Here is a 17,182-nt window from a genome sequence, read left to right on the forward strand (position 1 = left end):
CCCCATGCCCTGTACCCATTATGCACTTCACCTCCAGCCAGCTGTTCATCAAAGGAGGGGGCTATGGGAGGAGGGTTTGAGTTGTGTACAGCAAACGTGCACACTAAGATGGCACCTCTACAATTTTCTCTTCACACTCTTCAATTACCAAATTTTCCTCCAATGTAGCACTAATGCAATTCCACAAAATACATAACATGTACAGCAGCAGATTGGCAAAAATCTAATAGCGCATTATCCAAAAAGGTTGTCTCATGGAAGCCTTTATCCTAGATTCAAAGCATACACATACTGTAATTAACACTGCTGGACTGCACACGAGACCCGACTGCAGTTTAAGAGTTGTCATCAGAACTGAAAATTAGATCCCTGTCCGATGCAAGCCCGATGAGCTGAAGCCCGAGCCCAGGCCTGGCTCGACATCACAGAAATGAAATGAGGCCGATCCTGAAATAAAACTGATTTCTAGAAAACAGCAGGCTATATTGATTTAAACTGGTGTTGAGAACAGAGCGGCGGAGTTGGGTGGCAGCGGACTGAGGAGACGAGGAAACAGCTATTGGGAAGCGCAGAGAAAGGAAAATTCACCTTCGCTATCATCAACTGAATGATGAAAATATTGGAATATTGTAATTGAAGGCATGTTTCAAATTCTTGCTTATACTAAAACTCCCAAAGTCCTATACAACTGTTTTAAAGCAATAGTTGTGTGTGGTCACCTACATGATCATTTCAGCACCGTTTTGATTGGGACAGAGCCATGGCACTGCTTTAAGACAACGTGGGGGACTTCAACGTGGGGGACTCATACAGATAAATCAAGCAATGTCAGATCTTTGTTTTCACTGAATCTCCGTTTGGATATTTGGTAACAATTAGGCTGTGGAAATGTTAGCTTAATTGAGGTGAGGGCTAATGATGAGTCCCGTGTGGCTCAGTTGGTAGAGCATGGCGCTTGCAACGCCAGGGTTGTGGGTTTGATTCCCACGGGGGACCTGTATATTTGGTTAATGGATCTCTGGTTGGACAGGTGGAATTGGAAGCTCATTTATTTGCAATAATGCATTTGCATGCAATAATCTATCTATTGACTCACGTAGGAGTAGCCTTATATAGTGCCTAGTAGCCTTATATAGTGCCTAGGCTATTTTCCTATCATTCCACTGAAACCCAAAATCCTGACTCCTGTCTCGCATGAAAATGTATAACTTTATTCTGTAATCCATAGGTTGCATTATCAAAGCACGTCTCGCTTATTCATGTGAAAATACCAGGGGCACAACTTTCACTGGGGCTGGGGGGACATTCTGAAATTGCATTTTTGTCCTCCCCAGTTTTTTGATAGAAAACAAGGCAACGGTGTGCTTTAGGACCATGCGGACGCCCCCCGAATGCTAGAGGCGTCACTACAGATCCGGGTCGATCCCGGGCTGTGTCACACCCGGCCGCGACCGGGACACCCATGAGGCGGCGCACAATTGGCCCAGCGTTGTTAAGTTAGGGTTTGGCCGGCTGGGATCTCCTTGTGACGGCCGGGCACATGCACGCTGACTTCGGACGCAAGTTATACAGTGTTTCCTCTGACACAATGGTGCGGCTGGCTTCCGGTTTAAGCGAGCAGTGTGTCAAGAAAAACCTCCCTCTGCAACTGGATCCTGGACTTCCTGACAGGCCGCCCTCAGGTGGTAAGGGTAGACAACAACACATCTGCCACACTGATCCTCAACACTGGGGCCCCTCAGGGGTGTGTACTTAGTCCCCTCCTGTACTCCCTGTTCACCCATGACTGCGTGGCCAAGCACGACTCCAACACCATCATTAAGTTTGCTGACGACACAACAGTGGTAGGCCTGATCACCGACAACGATGAGACAGCCTATAGGGAGGAGATTAGAGAACTGGCAGTGTGGTGCCAGGACAACAACCTCTCCCTCAATGTGAGCAAGACTAAGGAGCTGATCCCATTAACATCGACGGGGCTGTAGTGGAGCGGGTCGAGAGTTTCAAGTTCCTTGGTGTCCACATCACCAACGACCTATCATGGTCCAAACACACCAAGACAGTTGTGAAGAGGGCACGACAACCTTTTCCCCCTCAGGAGACTGAAAAGATTTGGCATGGGTCCCCAGATCCTCAAAAAGTTATACAGCTGAACCAACAAGAGCATCTTGACGGTTGCATCACCGCCTGGTATGGAAACTGCTCGGCATCTGACCGTCAGGCGCTACAGAGGGTAGTGCGTACAGCCCAGTACATCACCGGGGCCAAGCCTCCTGCCATCCGGGACCTATATAATAGGCGGTCAGCCCATAAAATTGTCAGAGACTCCAGTCACCTGAGTCATAGCGGTACCGGAGCGTCAAGTCTAGGACTAAAAGGATCCTTAACAGCTTCAACCCCCAAGCCATAAGACTGCTGAACAATTAATCAAATGGACACCGGACTATTTACATTGATACCCCCCTCCATTTGTTTTGTACACTGCTGCTACTTGTTGTTTATTATCTATGCATATTCACTTCACCTTGACCGACATGTACAAATGACCTCAACTAACCTGTTTTCCCGCACACTGACTCGGTACCCTCTGTATATAGCCTCGTTATGTTATTGTGTTACTTTTTATTATTTGTTATTTTTTTACTGTATGGGCGCTTCTGATTTTGGTAGTATTTCCCGGGACTCTCGGCATAAATATAAATGATTCCCGGTATTGAAACTTTGTAGATTTCCTGGAAAATATGAATCCCTAATACACACCCACACACACATTGACACACCAACCAGATCGCTCAAGATCTGCTGCGAAATTTGACGTCCATGCAGGTAAGCAGGACATTAGTAGATTACTTCAAAACGGGCCACTAGGGGCAATGGTGACTACTATTACCGTACAGTAGGTTTGGGGTTTGCTAGGGCATTGTGGACGGGGCTGTCGGAAGCCGTAAACTGTGAGCTCTGGCTCCGAGGGTCGCTGGGTTCAATCCCAGTGCTAAGCCCCCTTTTTTTATTTTGGGAGGTTTCAACCAATCCAAACATGAACCTTTAACTTAATCATTCGGAAGGAATGCTTAAACGTAACCATGGAGATGTTTTTGTTAAAACATGTTATATAGTTGACCTGAACCACTTTCTGTGGTACGCAAGAATGTGCGTGTATCTGTGTGCGTGTGTTAATATGTTGTCATTGCTGCTCTCTGATTCCACTTACTGACTCTGTGCTGCCCTAACACTCCTTCAACACACACACAGATACAGCACAGCGCATTTACATCTAGCCAACTTCCATACTATACTATACAACAGCCATGATCGTTATGTGCTGGAGACAAGTCTTCTATCATGCATCGTTATGTACATAGTATGGGACCATAGGCTGCATCTTCATGTATGTCACAGTCTCTCTTTCTCTGTTGTGTGTTGTTCTCCCTGTTAAGGCTTTAGAGCTGTGCTTGTGCTTGTGTGTGTGTGTGTGGTTGAAGTTCCATCTATGTCCACTCTGTGTCGCTGTGGGAAGCATGTCTAGGGCACACTTGGCATAGGAGACCTGTTCTTCAGGGGGCCAAGACTGTGACCTATAACAACAACAGAGCTGAATCTGACCTGAAAGGCATTCTACTAACAAACTCTACTGCAAAGTTCTCTCTGTTTGAAAGAGCAACTGAGCAAACAGACTTTCCCTCCGCAATTGTTTTTGTCAGCAGACAGTTTGCTTTGCATCACTTCAATACGGTACACACAAATGAAGCCTTCGTAAGCAAATCGCACAAAACCCTTCGTATGTCTTTCAGGCTCCAATGGTGTAAGCCGACGCATCACCGTGGGGGATTCTGACAGTCCGCACACAGGTGAGAATAAGTGCCATCAGAGACACTCATCTATACACGGCTCTGGGTACCTTCTGTATAGTTAACAATGTCATACTGATCTCCTAGAAACTGACTGGGAATACAGAGAGCTAGAGAGTTACGTTTTAAGTGCTATGTTTTCTGTGAGTTGTCCATGTAATCTCCAGCTCTATCTCCCTCCAGCCCAGGCCAGTATCAGAAGGCAGGGGAGGGTATGAGAATGGTGTCTATGCCCTGAAGCCCAGCAGCATGTCAGGTAACACTTTTAAAATACATTGAAGTATTCATCTACTCTGTAGGAACAGTCTTTTTGGGGGGGCGCATGTCACAGCACAGAATGCCTCACTGGTCTGGGTCAAAATCTGTGTCTGTGTGTGGGGGGGGGGGGTTGTTTACTGCATTAAATTGAAAAGAATGTCCTCATCATCAGGGCTTTTGACCCAGGCGAGTGTGGCATGCTGTGCTGTGCTGTGCTGTCTTGTGCTGTGCTGTGCTGTGCTGTGACGCTCACAAAAAGAGACTGTTTCTGTTTCTAAATGCTTTCTGCTTCTCGTTTCCAGAGCAAGGAGACAAATGCACCACCCCCCGCTGGAAACATGAGGCCATGCAAAATGGTACAGTTCTATACCTCCCTCTCAACTATTCTGGCTGTCTATGTATCTACATCAGTGTTGGCTGCTGAGGGGAGGACAGGCTTGTGGTAATAGCTGGAACGGATCAATGGAATGGCATCAAACACATGTGTGGTAGTTGAACAACAGTGAAGAAACACTGCACTAAAGGGTGCTCTCAGAATATATTTTGTCATTAGGAGAATGACATGTACTATTGAAAGGTTTCTGACCCTATTGAACTCGATTTGATCTAATATATGTGCATGTCATACGGTTGAGGTAGAAGGAACAGTCAGTGACATTCTAAACCACTGTATAGCAGCTCACATATGAATTAGAGATCCAATCATTAAATCATTTCCCCATTTCACCTTGATCTTCCCTTTCATTCTCGGAAAGCTGTGTGTGTGTGTGTGTGTGTGTGTGTGTGTGTGTGTGTGTGTGTGTGTGTGTGTGTGTGTGTGTGTGTGTGTGTGTGTGTGTGTGTGTGTGTGTGTGTGTGTGTGTGTGTGTCCGCTGGCCTTACTGACAGAGATCTGAACTAAATAGTCATGTCTGCGTGGGAGAGAGATAGCGTCATGCCAGCTGGGTACTCTCGGTGTCTGTGTTTTATTCATGTGGAAATGTCCAGGCTGAATATGGAAACAGACAGGGTTTGGTTGGGTCCTCTCTATCACTGTTTAAAGAGGAGAAGCTCTTCTGCACACTGCGCTTGCAAAGTGTCAAATATATATTTTCTGTGCCAACGTTTCAGCCTCACAGCCTTAGGCAGAGCCATGAATGTTAGATGTTTGTTACTGTTACCTGGCAGAGGATCCGTGTGCAGTGATGAGGTCAAAGGCATTCACGTGTCACTCCTTTTGCCATGGGTAACATAGAGGGCTGCTTCTGTATTGTTGCCGGGTAAAGTAGTATAATTGTGTGGTTTTCTCTTCTACAAAAATAATTTTACCCTAAGGCTGATAGTGTGCTATTTGATGAACCCATTCATTCTATTTCATGAACCCATTCAACCCACTCGCACACACACTCCCCTCTTTTAGTGCTCCATTTTTAGGTTCCGTTTTGAATAATTCAGTTCTCTGTCTCTCATGTGGGACACAACATGCTGTCTGTCCGGTAGCTCTCACTGAAACTTTTTGAATGTCTGTCCATCTCTCTTTCTCTCCCCTCTGTCTCGCTGAGAGAGAGAGAGAGAGAGAGAGAGAGTAATAGCAATAGCTTTGTCTTACATGGCAGATAATTGTGTCAAGGCATCAGTTAGTTACTCTATCTCAAATGGCATTGAAGGACCAGAGTCCAATAGAGAACTGGTCAAAACTAGTGCATTGGGTGTCATTAAGGGCACGTCACTGCATCAGTGAGTCATTGCGTCATACAGTACGTCTTGATAGGTAAGAACAGGAGAAGGGGAATGGAGGGTGATGAAGAGACTGGATTCACATTTATTTATCCCCAAAATTAAAGTGTTTCTGGTCATCATGACTCATTCTGCCGTTGTTTTGTTGTCCATTTGGTGTACAGATGTCAGATTAGCATTAGAACATACTAACACAAATTAACAGAGCCTAAGGGACAGTTCACCCAAATGAGAAAATAACATATTTGTTTCCTTACCCCTTATCTATGGATAAGAAAAGACATCATTCCATGGTTTGGTTTTGGTTACCTGGCCACTGTCACCATACGCTAACCTTAGCGCTTTTGTCCGAATATCTTTTCAAGACAATGTACCAGATAATAGCATATTTTACATTTCTTGGTGACATTATTGAGCTACATAATCAGCAGGTCGATAATGTGTAGACATTTCCCACTGAAAAGGTATCTAGTAGTAGTAGTAGATCTAGTAGTAGGTATAACTCTGAACACGATCCGGCAGCACTGTGCACTGTTGTGGCACAAATGACTTTATGGATTACCAACAATGGAACTTCTAATTATCAAACTAGCTACCAATATTAACGGAAGTGTAAAGAATATATGTTTAATTTAGTACCAGAAAATATAGGTGTCATTAGCAGAAAGCCCCAGGAAAAGACCATTTCCTTGTTATTGTTAACACACTTGACACCTTGTGAGCTAATATAGTGATAAACCTAATAGACTTTAGTCACACTCACTTTGGGGTGAACATTGGAGTGTTCATTGAGAATCATTGAGGCTCTCCCAACGGTTTGCCTCGGCTCACCCCGGCCTTGTGAGGGGAAGGTTGCCCGGGGCCTGGTGTTAGCCTAGTGTCCTCCTCAGGTAACACGGTGTTGGACGGGGACATCTGGCTCAGGATAACACGTCACACCAGGCCCTATCCTTGCAAGACTGAAGCCTGCCATCTGAAAATTGTTGTTGACCAGCTTTGAACCCTCTGAGACCTCAAGTGATCGATCAGGGAGGGAATATATTAGCGAAAAGCCTGCTTCGCTATCCAGTATCGACAGGTGCTGAGGAACGGCTCTCCCTGGTACTGTTATACCCATATCCATAGATCCGCTGACCTTTCTGTGAGACCTCAGAAAAACAACAGAAATGGCATAATTCATGGTTATCCTTGAATGTATTAACGCATGGGAACAACAGTCACCTCACCTCTGTGGATCAGTTAACGGTTCAACCCTAGCATTATCACTGGCAATGCCTGGGTCTGGAGCAACAATCACACTTGCTCCAAAAAAGATCCCAATCTTTGGGTGAGTTTTGAGTAGATATTAGTGTTTATGTTTAGAGGGAGATATTATTTTTTCTAAAAAAAATATATATATATATATATTTTTATTCAGGAGAGATTTTAATTTAGTGAAAGAGTGATTTTATGCTGTTTATGAACAAATAGTATATCTACGGTGTGTGCATGGCATCTCAGATTGAAATGATGCCTTTGCAATACTATATTTGATTGTTGAATGACGGTTGCTGTCTTGGTGTTTGGGGTTTTAGTGGTAAGCAGCTCGAGGTCTTTGAAGGGTCTGTAGAGTCGATGGAGTCGTCAGAAGAGTGGATGCAAAAAACTCTGCTCTCTGAAACGTTTACTACTCAGTAACAGTTACTTAGTACCATTGAGATGTTCATTTCACGGTGGTGCAACCCAGTAGACCAAATAAACAAATTAATGAACCTATTATTTGATCAGTCAATTAAGTAATTGAATCTTGAAGGATCCGTTTGAATTCATCACTATTGAAACATTGTGTTGAACAAATTCATTGAGTCAACATAGCTGAGCAATTTTTTTTAAGCGTTCTTTATCAACGTAATAACGTTGCATTAACGTTGTTAGTTGGTTGAATTTGTAAAAGTAATTAATGGACACAGCTTTGGTTTAATTTCAACCCAGATTTCAACCACAATTCAATAATAGGGTTTCAAGGTTTTGATTGAATCCATGTTTGATGGCAACTCAGGCAAACAAAACAGAATATAGATCAGACATCTTTTGTGTTTCTGTAAGAGTTATATAATTCATTATTGTGTTGTATACTTGGCAATATTGGTCCAGAAAGTATGCAATCCCAAAGGAAAGTTGATCAATGTGAAGTGTGTTTATGGTCTGTTTCAATTCAGTGTAAAACTCGAATTCACTGTATGTTTTATGGTCACTTATCTTTTTTGTGTATAATGTATTTAAACTGTGTCTAAAGTCCTCTTTCTGTTTCTGTCTCTATATGTTGTCTACTGCGAGCAGCACCATATTACCAAGTCAAATAAATTATGATTGTGTAAATGTACTTAGCGAATAAAGGTGATTCTGATAATAGTAGGGTTGTGTAACGCCCTCAAACGTCAGCTTAAAAACAAGTTCTAGCTCTAAAGCGATCGATTCCTCAGATGAAGAAATAGTTACACTTGATACAAATAACATGAACAAAAAAGACAGATAGGCAACAACACCCCAAACTGAGAAAAAATACCCTTATCTAGAACAGATTGCAGAGTATTGACTGGAGTTATATTGTCTGATAGAGGACTCGGGACAGCAACTGTCAAGCGTCTAAGAAACACGAATGAGATTAAGGGCCACGGAGGACTTCACCTCATGAAAAAGTTCAACTGGTATCAAGGGCCACTTTAGGAGCAGATTTGCCTCAAAGCGCCTTACTTTTAGCAGCTGTTATGTGTTGATTGTGTTGCAGTCTTAGCCACAGTCGTCTGAGCCCACTCCGGTGTTGTGTTACTGGTTACGATAGGATGGCTGGTCACGTGGATACATATTTTTAGAAGGGTATTTTTATGGATCCATTGGCTGCATCGGAAATGGCACCCTATTCCCCTAATGTGTCTGGTCAAATGTAGTGCACTAAAAAGGGAATAGGGTGTCATTTGGGACACCTCCACTGTGGTTAAGTGACTATAGTGTGCCTCTGTCTTTGTCTCGCAAACACACGTCTGTTCAGCATCTTCTTTGATTCATTATTTGATTGTTCAGAATCGCCTTATATGCGCTTTTACCTTTTGATTCATTAGTCTAGTAATGAAAATAAACTAATTGTTATTTTGTTTGTAAATATGTGTGCATTTATGTAATAATGAATCTAAACGTATTTAAGGTTCAACACAAGGGATAATCAACCAGGGGCTATGCGTTCTCTGGAAAATTGTGAACAATGTAGAAGATGTGTTCCATGACCCGCTAGCAGAGTGGAACTTACCCTCCACAGAGTTGCATTATTTTCCAAAGAACGCATAGAGCCCCGAGTTGATTATCCCTTTTATACAATGTCTATAATTTAACACATTTAGACATTTAGAAACGGTACAAATTTGTTCAACATCCACTGAAGTAGTTAGCAAGGTTACTAGATAGGTTCAATTGTTGCCTGGCTAACCAAACCATCAGTCCTTTCTTACTATTATGAAAATCAACAATGACAATAATATTTCAATTCGACTTCTGCTTTCAAAAGCAGCTCAAACAGAATATGTATGAATGAACTACAGCCATTGAATTATACCGTGCAAATATACTGTGTGTTATAGAGAATTATGCAACGGGTGGATCTAACCTTGGATGCTGATTAGTTAAAACCGCATACTTGGCTGGGCTGTGTCTATTCCATAAATTACCACCGACTAAATCTATGACGTTGAAACGCCTATTTACTTTGTTCCATCTCACTGCGCAATCCACTGTCTCATCAGCCAAGCAATTTCTTTTAGACTAGCATTTGGTTTTCAACAGTGGAGATTAGTATATAACTTGCTGTCTGACTTTCAATATTGAAATTGGATCTCCAGCTGTCCCATAGTAATGAACAGGTTGGGACGAGACAGACAGGCAGACAGCTTTTCTCAGCCAGTCGAACTCATGAATCAGCTGGCATCATTTTTATGGATATATATAAAGAAATGTCAATAGAAAACAGGTAAAACTAAAACGAAATGCTGCTAGTTTGCAGTCTTGCAGCTTCAGTTTGAAGTGATTGTGTTAACTGTGTTGTTGGCTAGTTACTCTGAACAACAGTGATCTGAACAGAGAGCACATTTTCTATGCCAGATGAAATTGTGCCTCATTAGCTCATTGTTATGGATGTATCCAAATAAATGTCACTAGAAAGCAGCTTAAACAAATGCAAATGCAGCTACTTTGCAGTTATTCTGGCTGCACTGTTTGATGTGACTGTAAGTTAGCCGTAGTTGGCTATCAAGCAAGGGATAAGAACGTTTACTTCCGGCGCCGACAGAGATGGCCGCCTCGCTTCGCGTTCCTAGGAAACTATGCAGTTTTTTTTTTTTTTACGTGTTATTTCTTACATTAGTACCCCAGGTCATCTTAGGTTTCATTACATACACTCAAGAAGAACTACTGAATATAAGATCAGCGTCAACTCACCATCAGTACGACCAAGAATATGTTTTCCGCGACGCGGATCCTGTGTTCTGCCTTACAAACAGGTCAACGGAATGGATCGCATGCAGCGACCCCCATAAAAAACGACTTCGTAAAAGAGGGAAACGTAGCGGTCTTCTGGTCAGACTCAGGACACGGGCACATCGCACACCACTACCTAGCATTCTTCTTGCCAATGTCCAGTCTCTTGACAACAAGGTTGATGAAATCCGAGCAAGGGTAGCATTCCAGAGGGACATCAGAGACTGTAACGTCCTCTGCTTCACCGAAACATGGCTCACTGGGAAGACGCTATCCGGGGCGGTGCAGCCAACGGGTTTCTCCACGCATCGCGCCGACAGAAACAAACATCTTTCTGGTAAGAAGAGTGGCGGGGCGTATGCCTCATGACTAACGAGACATGGTGTGATGAAAGAAACATACAGGAACTCAAATCCTTCTGTTCACCTGATTTAGAATTCCTCACAATCAAATGTAGACTGCATTATCTACCAAGAGAATTCTCTTCGATTATAATCACAGCCGTATATATCCCCCAAGCAGACACATCGATGGCTCTGAACGAACTTTATTTAACTCTTTGCAAACTGGAAACCATTTATCCGGAGGCTGCATTCATTGTAGCTGGGGATTTTAACAAAGCTAATCTGAAAACAAGACTCCCTAAATTTTATCAGCATATCGATTGCGCAACCAGGGGTGGTAAAACCTTGGATCATTGTTACTCTAACTTCCGCGACGCATATAAGGCCCTGCCCCGCCCCCTTTCGGAAAAGCTGACCACGACTCCATTTTGTTGATCCCTGCCTACAGACAGAAACTTAAACAAGAGGCTCCCACGCTGAGGTCTGTCCAACGCTGGTCCGACCAAGCTGACTCCACACTCCAAGACTGCTTCCATCACGTGGACTGGGACATGTTTCGTATTGCGTCAGATAAAAATATTGACGAATACGCTGATTCGGTGTGCGAGTTCATTAGAACGTGCGTTGAAGATGTCGTTCCCATAGCAACGATAAAAACATTCCCTAACCAGAAACCGTGGATTGATGGCAGCATTCGCGTGAAACTGAAAGCGCGAACCACTGCTTTTAATCAGGTCAAGGTGGTAACATGACCGAATATAAACAATGCAGCTATTCCCTCCGCAAGGCTATTAAACAAGCTAAGCGTCAGTACAGAGACAAAGTAGAATCTCAATTCAACGGCTCAGACACAAGAGGCATGTGGCAGGGTCTACAGTCAAACACGGACTACAAGTAGAAACCCAGCCCAGTCACGGACCAGGATGTCTTGCTCCCAGGCAGACTAAATAACTTTTTTGCCCGCTTTGAGGACAATACAGTGCCACCGACACGGCCTGCAACGAAAACATGCGGTCTCTCCTTCACTGCAGCCGAGGTGAGTAAGACATTTAAACGTGTTAACCCTCGCAAGGCTGCAGGCCCAGACGGCATCCCCAGCCGCGCCCTCAGAGCATGCGCAGACCAGCTGGCCGGTGTGTTTACGGACATATTCAATCAATCCTTATACCAGTCTGCTGTTCCCACATGCTTCAAGAGGGCCACCATTGTTCCTGTTCCCAAGAAAGCTAAGGTAACTGAGCTAAACGACTACCGCCCGTAGCACTCACTTCCGTCATCATGAAGTGCTTTGAGAGACTAGTCAAGGACCATATCACCTCCACCCTACCTGACACCCTAGACCCACTCCAATTTGCTTACCGCCCAAATAGGTCCACAGACGACGCAATCTCAACCACACTGCACACTGCCCTAACCCACCTGGACAAGAGGAATACCTATGTGAGAATGCTGTTCATCGACTACAGCTCGGCATTCAACACCATAGTATCCTCCAAGCTCGTCATCAAGCTCGAGACCCTGGGTCTCGACCCCGCCCTGTGCAACTGGGTACTGGACTTCCTGACGGGCCGCCCCCAGGTGGTGAGGGTAGGCAACAACATCTCCTCCCGCTGATCCTCAACACGGGGCCCCACAAGGGTGCGTTCTGAGCCCTCTCCTGTACTCCCTGTTCACCCACGACTGCGTGGCCACGCACGCCTCCAACTCAATCATCAAGTTTGCGGACGACACAACAGTGGTAGGCTTGATTACCAACAACGGCGAGACGGCCTACAGGGAGGAGGTGAGGGCCCTCGGAGTGTGGTGTCAGGAAAATAACCTCACACTCAACGTCAACAAAACTAAGGAGATGATTGTGGACTTCAGGATACAGCAGAGGGAACACCCCCCTATCCACATCGATGGAACAGTAGTGGAGAGGGTAGCAAGTTTTAAGTTCCTCGGAATACACATCACAGACAAACTGAATTGGTCCACTCACACTGACAGCGTCGTGAAGAAGGCGCAGCAGCGCCTCTTCAACCTCAGGAGGCTGAAGAAATTCGGCTTGTCACCAAAAGCACTCACAAACTTCTACAGATGCACAATCGTATCACCGCCTGGTACGGCAACTGCTCCGCCCTCAACCGTAAGGCTCTCCAGAGGGTAGTGAGGTCTGCACAACGCATCACCGGGGGCAAACTACCTGCCCTCCAGGACACCTACACCACCCGATGTTACAGGAAGGCCATAAAGATCATCAAGGACATCAACCACCCGAGCCACTGCCTGTTCACCCCGCTATCATCCAGAAGGCGAGGTCAGTACAGGTGCATCAAAGCTGGGACTGAGAGACTGAAAAACAGCTTCTATCTCAAGGCCATCAGACTGTTAAACAGCCACCACTAACATAGTGTGTTGGCAGCAGCCACTCAGTCATTGACACTGACCCAACTCCAGCCACTTTAATAATGGGAATTGATGGGAAATGATGTAAATATATCACTAGCCACTTTAAACAATGCTACCTTATATAATGTTACTTACCCTACATTATTCATCTCATATGCATACGTATATACTGTACTCTATATCATCGACTGCATCCTTATGTAATACATGTATCACTAGCCACTTTAACTATGCCACTTTGTTTACTTTGTCTACATACTCATCTCATATGTATATACTGTACTCGATACCATCTACTGTATGCTGCCCTGTACCATCACTCATTCATATATCCTTATGTACATATTCTTTATCCCCTTACACTGTGTATAAGACAGTAGTTTTGGAATTGTTAGTTAGATTACTTGTTGGTTATCACTGCATTATCGGCACTAGAAGCACAAGCATTTCGCTACGCTCGCATTAACATCTGCTAACCATGTGTATGTGACAAATACAATTTGATTTGATTTGCCAGCCAGTATGGCAATGGAGCATTTAGAACAAACCACTGGGTCGCGTCCATAGATACAGAAAAAAAAATGATTTAACGACCGAACTGATAGAACAAACAACTAGCCGGCTTAGGTAGCAACCTTAGATTTGTGTTGGATCTATATCTTGTGGAAGGATGAAATAGTATGAATAAATTAATCAAAATAAAGTTTTTATGAAAATATGTCAATAATCATTTATTAAATCTTAATAAGTACACTGAACAAAAATATAAATGCAACGTGCAACAATTTCACAGATTTTACTGTTACAGTTCATTTAAAGAAAATCAGTCAATTGAAATAAACTCATTAGTCCCTATTCTATGGAATTCACATTACTGGGAATACAGATATGCATCTGTTGGTCACAGATACCTTTTAAAAAAAAGGTAGGGGCGTGGATATAAAAAACAGTCAGTATCTGGTGTGACCATTTGCTTCATGTGGCCTGTGGAATGTTGTCCTACTCCTCTTCAATGGCTGTGCGAAATTGCTGGATATTGGTGGGAACTGGAACATGCTGTCATACATGTCGGTCCAGAGCATGCCAAACATGATCAATGGCTGACATGTCTGGTGAGTATGCATTCTATGGAAGAACTGGGACATTTTCAGCTTCCAGGAATTGTGTACAGATCCTTGCGACAAGGGGCCATGCATTTTCACTCTTGAAACATGAGCTGATGGCGGTGGATGAATGGCAATGGGCCTCAGGATCTCGTCACAGTATCTCTGTGCATTAAAATTGTTCGTTGTCCGTAGCTAATGCCTGCCAATGCCATAACCCTACCGCCACCATGGGGCACTCTGTTCACAACGTTGACATCAGCAAACTGCTCGCCCACACAACGCCATACACACTCTGCCATCAGTTTAAACTGGGATTAATCCGTGAAGAGCACACTCTTCCAGCTTGCCAGTGGCCATCAAAGGAAATCAAAGGAAAATTCTTGCATAAATTAACCCTTTTGAATGAACTATTCTATTCTAGTCTGAAGTGAAGTCTAATTTTGACTTTAAATAGGCCTAAGAAGGCTAAACCTGATTATTCCAAGATTTGAACTGTAATGTGAATGATATTGTTGATCATCCGGATCTAATTGTCAAATTGAATTGACTCATCACGTGCTAACCCTAACCCTAACAAACCAAACATCTACCGAGACTGTCAGCTACTACTTATTCATACAGAAAAGTATTTCAGATGACTTTTCTTTTGTTATTTTGTTCTGTCTTAGTTTGTTGTTGGAGGAAAACTCGCCTCCCTGCGGACCTGGCATCCTTTCACTCCCTCCTCTCTACATTTTCCTCCTCTGTCTCTGCTGCTAAAGCCACTTTCTACCATTCTAAATTCCAAGCATCTGCCTCTAACCCTAGGAAGCTCTTTGCCACCTTCTCCTCCCTCCTGAATCCCCCCTCCTCCCTCTCTGCAGATGACTTCGTCAACCATTTTGAAAAGAAGGTCGACGACATCCGATCCTCGTTTGCTAAGTCAAACGACACCGCTGGTTCTGCTCACACTGCCCTACCCTATGCTCTGACCTCTTTCTCCCCTCTCTCTCCAGATGAAATCTCGCGTCTTGTGACGGCCGGCCGCCCAACAACCTGCCCGCTTGACCCTATCCCCTCCTCTCTTCTCCAGACCATTTCCGGAGACCTTCTCCCTTACCTCACCTCGCTCATCAACTCATCCCTGACCGCTGGCTACGTCCCTCCCGTCTTCAAGAGAGCGAGAGTTGCACCCCTTCTGAAAAACCTACACTCGATCCCTCCGATGTCAACAACTACAGACCAGTATCCCTTCTCTCTTTTCTCTCCAAAACTCTTGAGCGTGCCGTCCTTGGCCAGCTCTACCGCTATCTCTCTCAGAATGACCTTCTTGATCCAAATCAGTCAGGTTTCAAGACTAGTCATTCAACTGAGACTGCTCTTCTCTGTATCACGGAGGCGCTCCGCACTGCTAAAGCTAACTCTCTCTCCTCTGCTCTCATCCTTCTAGACCTATCGGCTGCCTTCGATACTGTGAACCATCAGATCCTCCTCTCCACCCTCTCCGAGTTGGGCATCTCCGGCGCGGCCCACGCTTGGATTGCGTCCTACCTGACAGGTCGCTCCTACCAGGTGGCGTGGCGAGAATCTGTCTCCTCACCACGCGCTCTCACCACTGGTGTCCCCCAGGGCTCTGTTCTAGGCCCTCTCTTATTCTCGCTATACACCAAGTCACTTGGCTCTGTCATAACCTCACATGGTCTCTTCTATCATTGCTATGCAGACGACACACAATTAATCTTCTCCTTTCCCCCTTCTGATGACCAGGTGGCGAATCGCATCTCTGCATGTCTGGCAGACATATCAGTGTGGATGACGGATCACCACCTCAAGCTGAACCTCAGCAAGACGGAGCTCCTCTTCCTCCCGGGGAAGGACTGCCCGTTCCATGATCTCGCCATCACGGTTGACAACTCCATTGTGTCCTCCTCCCAGAGCGCTAAGAACCTTGGCGTGATCCTGGACAACACGGTGTCCCGTTCCTGTAGGTTCATGCTCTACAACATCCGCAGAGTACGACCCTGCCTCACACAGGAAGCGGCGCAGGTCCTAATCCAGGCACTTGTCATCTCCCGTCTTGATTACTGCAACTCGCTGTTGGCTGGGCTCCCTGCCTGTGCCATTAAACCCCTAAAACTCATCCAGAACGCCGCAGCCCGTCTGGTGTTCAACCTTCCCAAGTTCTCTCACGTCACCCCGCTCCTCCGCTCTCTCCACTGGCTTCCAGTTGAAGCTCGCATCCGCTACAAGACCATGGTGCTTGCCTACGGAGCTGTGAGGGGAACGGCACCTCAGTACCTCCAGGCTCTGATCAGGCCCTACACCCAAACAAGGGCACTGCGTTCATCCACCTCTGGCCTGCTCGCCTCCCTACCACTGAGGAAGTACAGTTCCCGCTCAGCCCAGTCAAAACTGTTCGCTGCTCTGGCCCCCAATGGTGGAACAAACTCCCTCACGACGCCAGGACAGCGGAGTCAATCACCACCTTCCGGAGACACCTGAAACCCCACCTCTTCAAGGAATACCTAGGATAGGGTAAGTAATCCTTCTCACCCCCCTAAAAAGTTTTAGATGCACTATTGTAAGTGGCTGTTCCACTGGATGTCATAAGGTGTATGCACCAATTTGTAAGTCGCTCTGGATAAGAGCGTCTGCTAAATGACTTAAATGTAAATGTAAATGTTGTTAACTTCCGCCAGCGGCACGGCACTACCATATGTGTGTGACTAGGTGGTGGTGGTTGGTGAGACACATCACAGCCTTGAGTGCAAGGCTTTAATCTGCGAGAACATCACCATCTTGTTGCTGTCTGTCTGTTCCACTTCTAGGATTGACAGAGTCAGATTAGAAACCCCATGTCGTCATAAAGCTCCTGCCCCGTTCGGCTGAGAGGGCACTGTGTTTTGGGGTGGGGCCGGGCGAGGACGGGCGGGGCAGGTGCTCGATGTTGTACTGTAGGGGTGGGCCAAGGACTCAGTATATAAGACACAATCTACCAACATAGTCCCTACTTGCTCCGTACACATCTTTCTTATCA

The 17,182-nt window shown here is 45.1% G+C and overlaps 1 non-coding gene across 1 annotated transcript; it reads left to right on the plus strand.

Moving 5' to 3' along the window:
• The first annotated feature begins 922 nt into the window (after positions 1-922).
• trnaa-ugc (transfer RNA alanine (anticodon UGC)) lies at positions 923-996 on the plus strand. The gene has a single exon. It is a non-coding gene; the product is annotated as a tRNA-Ala (tRNA).
• The last annotated feature ends 16,186 nt before the right edge of the window (positions 997-17,182 follow it).

Source organism: Oncorhynchus keta, chromosome 19 (genome assembly GCF_023373465.1).
Source record: "Oncorhynchus keta strain PuntledgeMale-10-30-2019 chromosome 19, Oket_V2, whole genome shotgun sequence".
Lineage (NCBI taxonomy): Eukaryota > Metazoa > Chordata > Actinopteri > Salmoniformes > Salmonidae > Oncorhynchus > Oncorhynchus keta.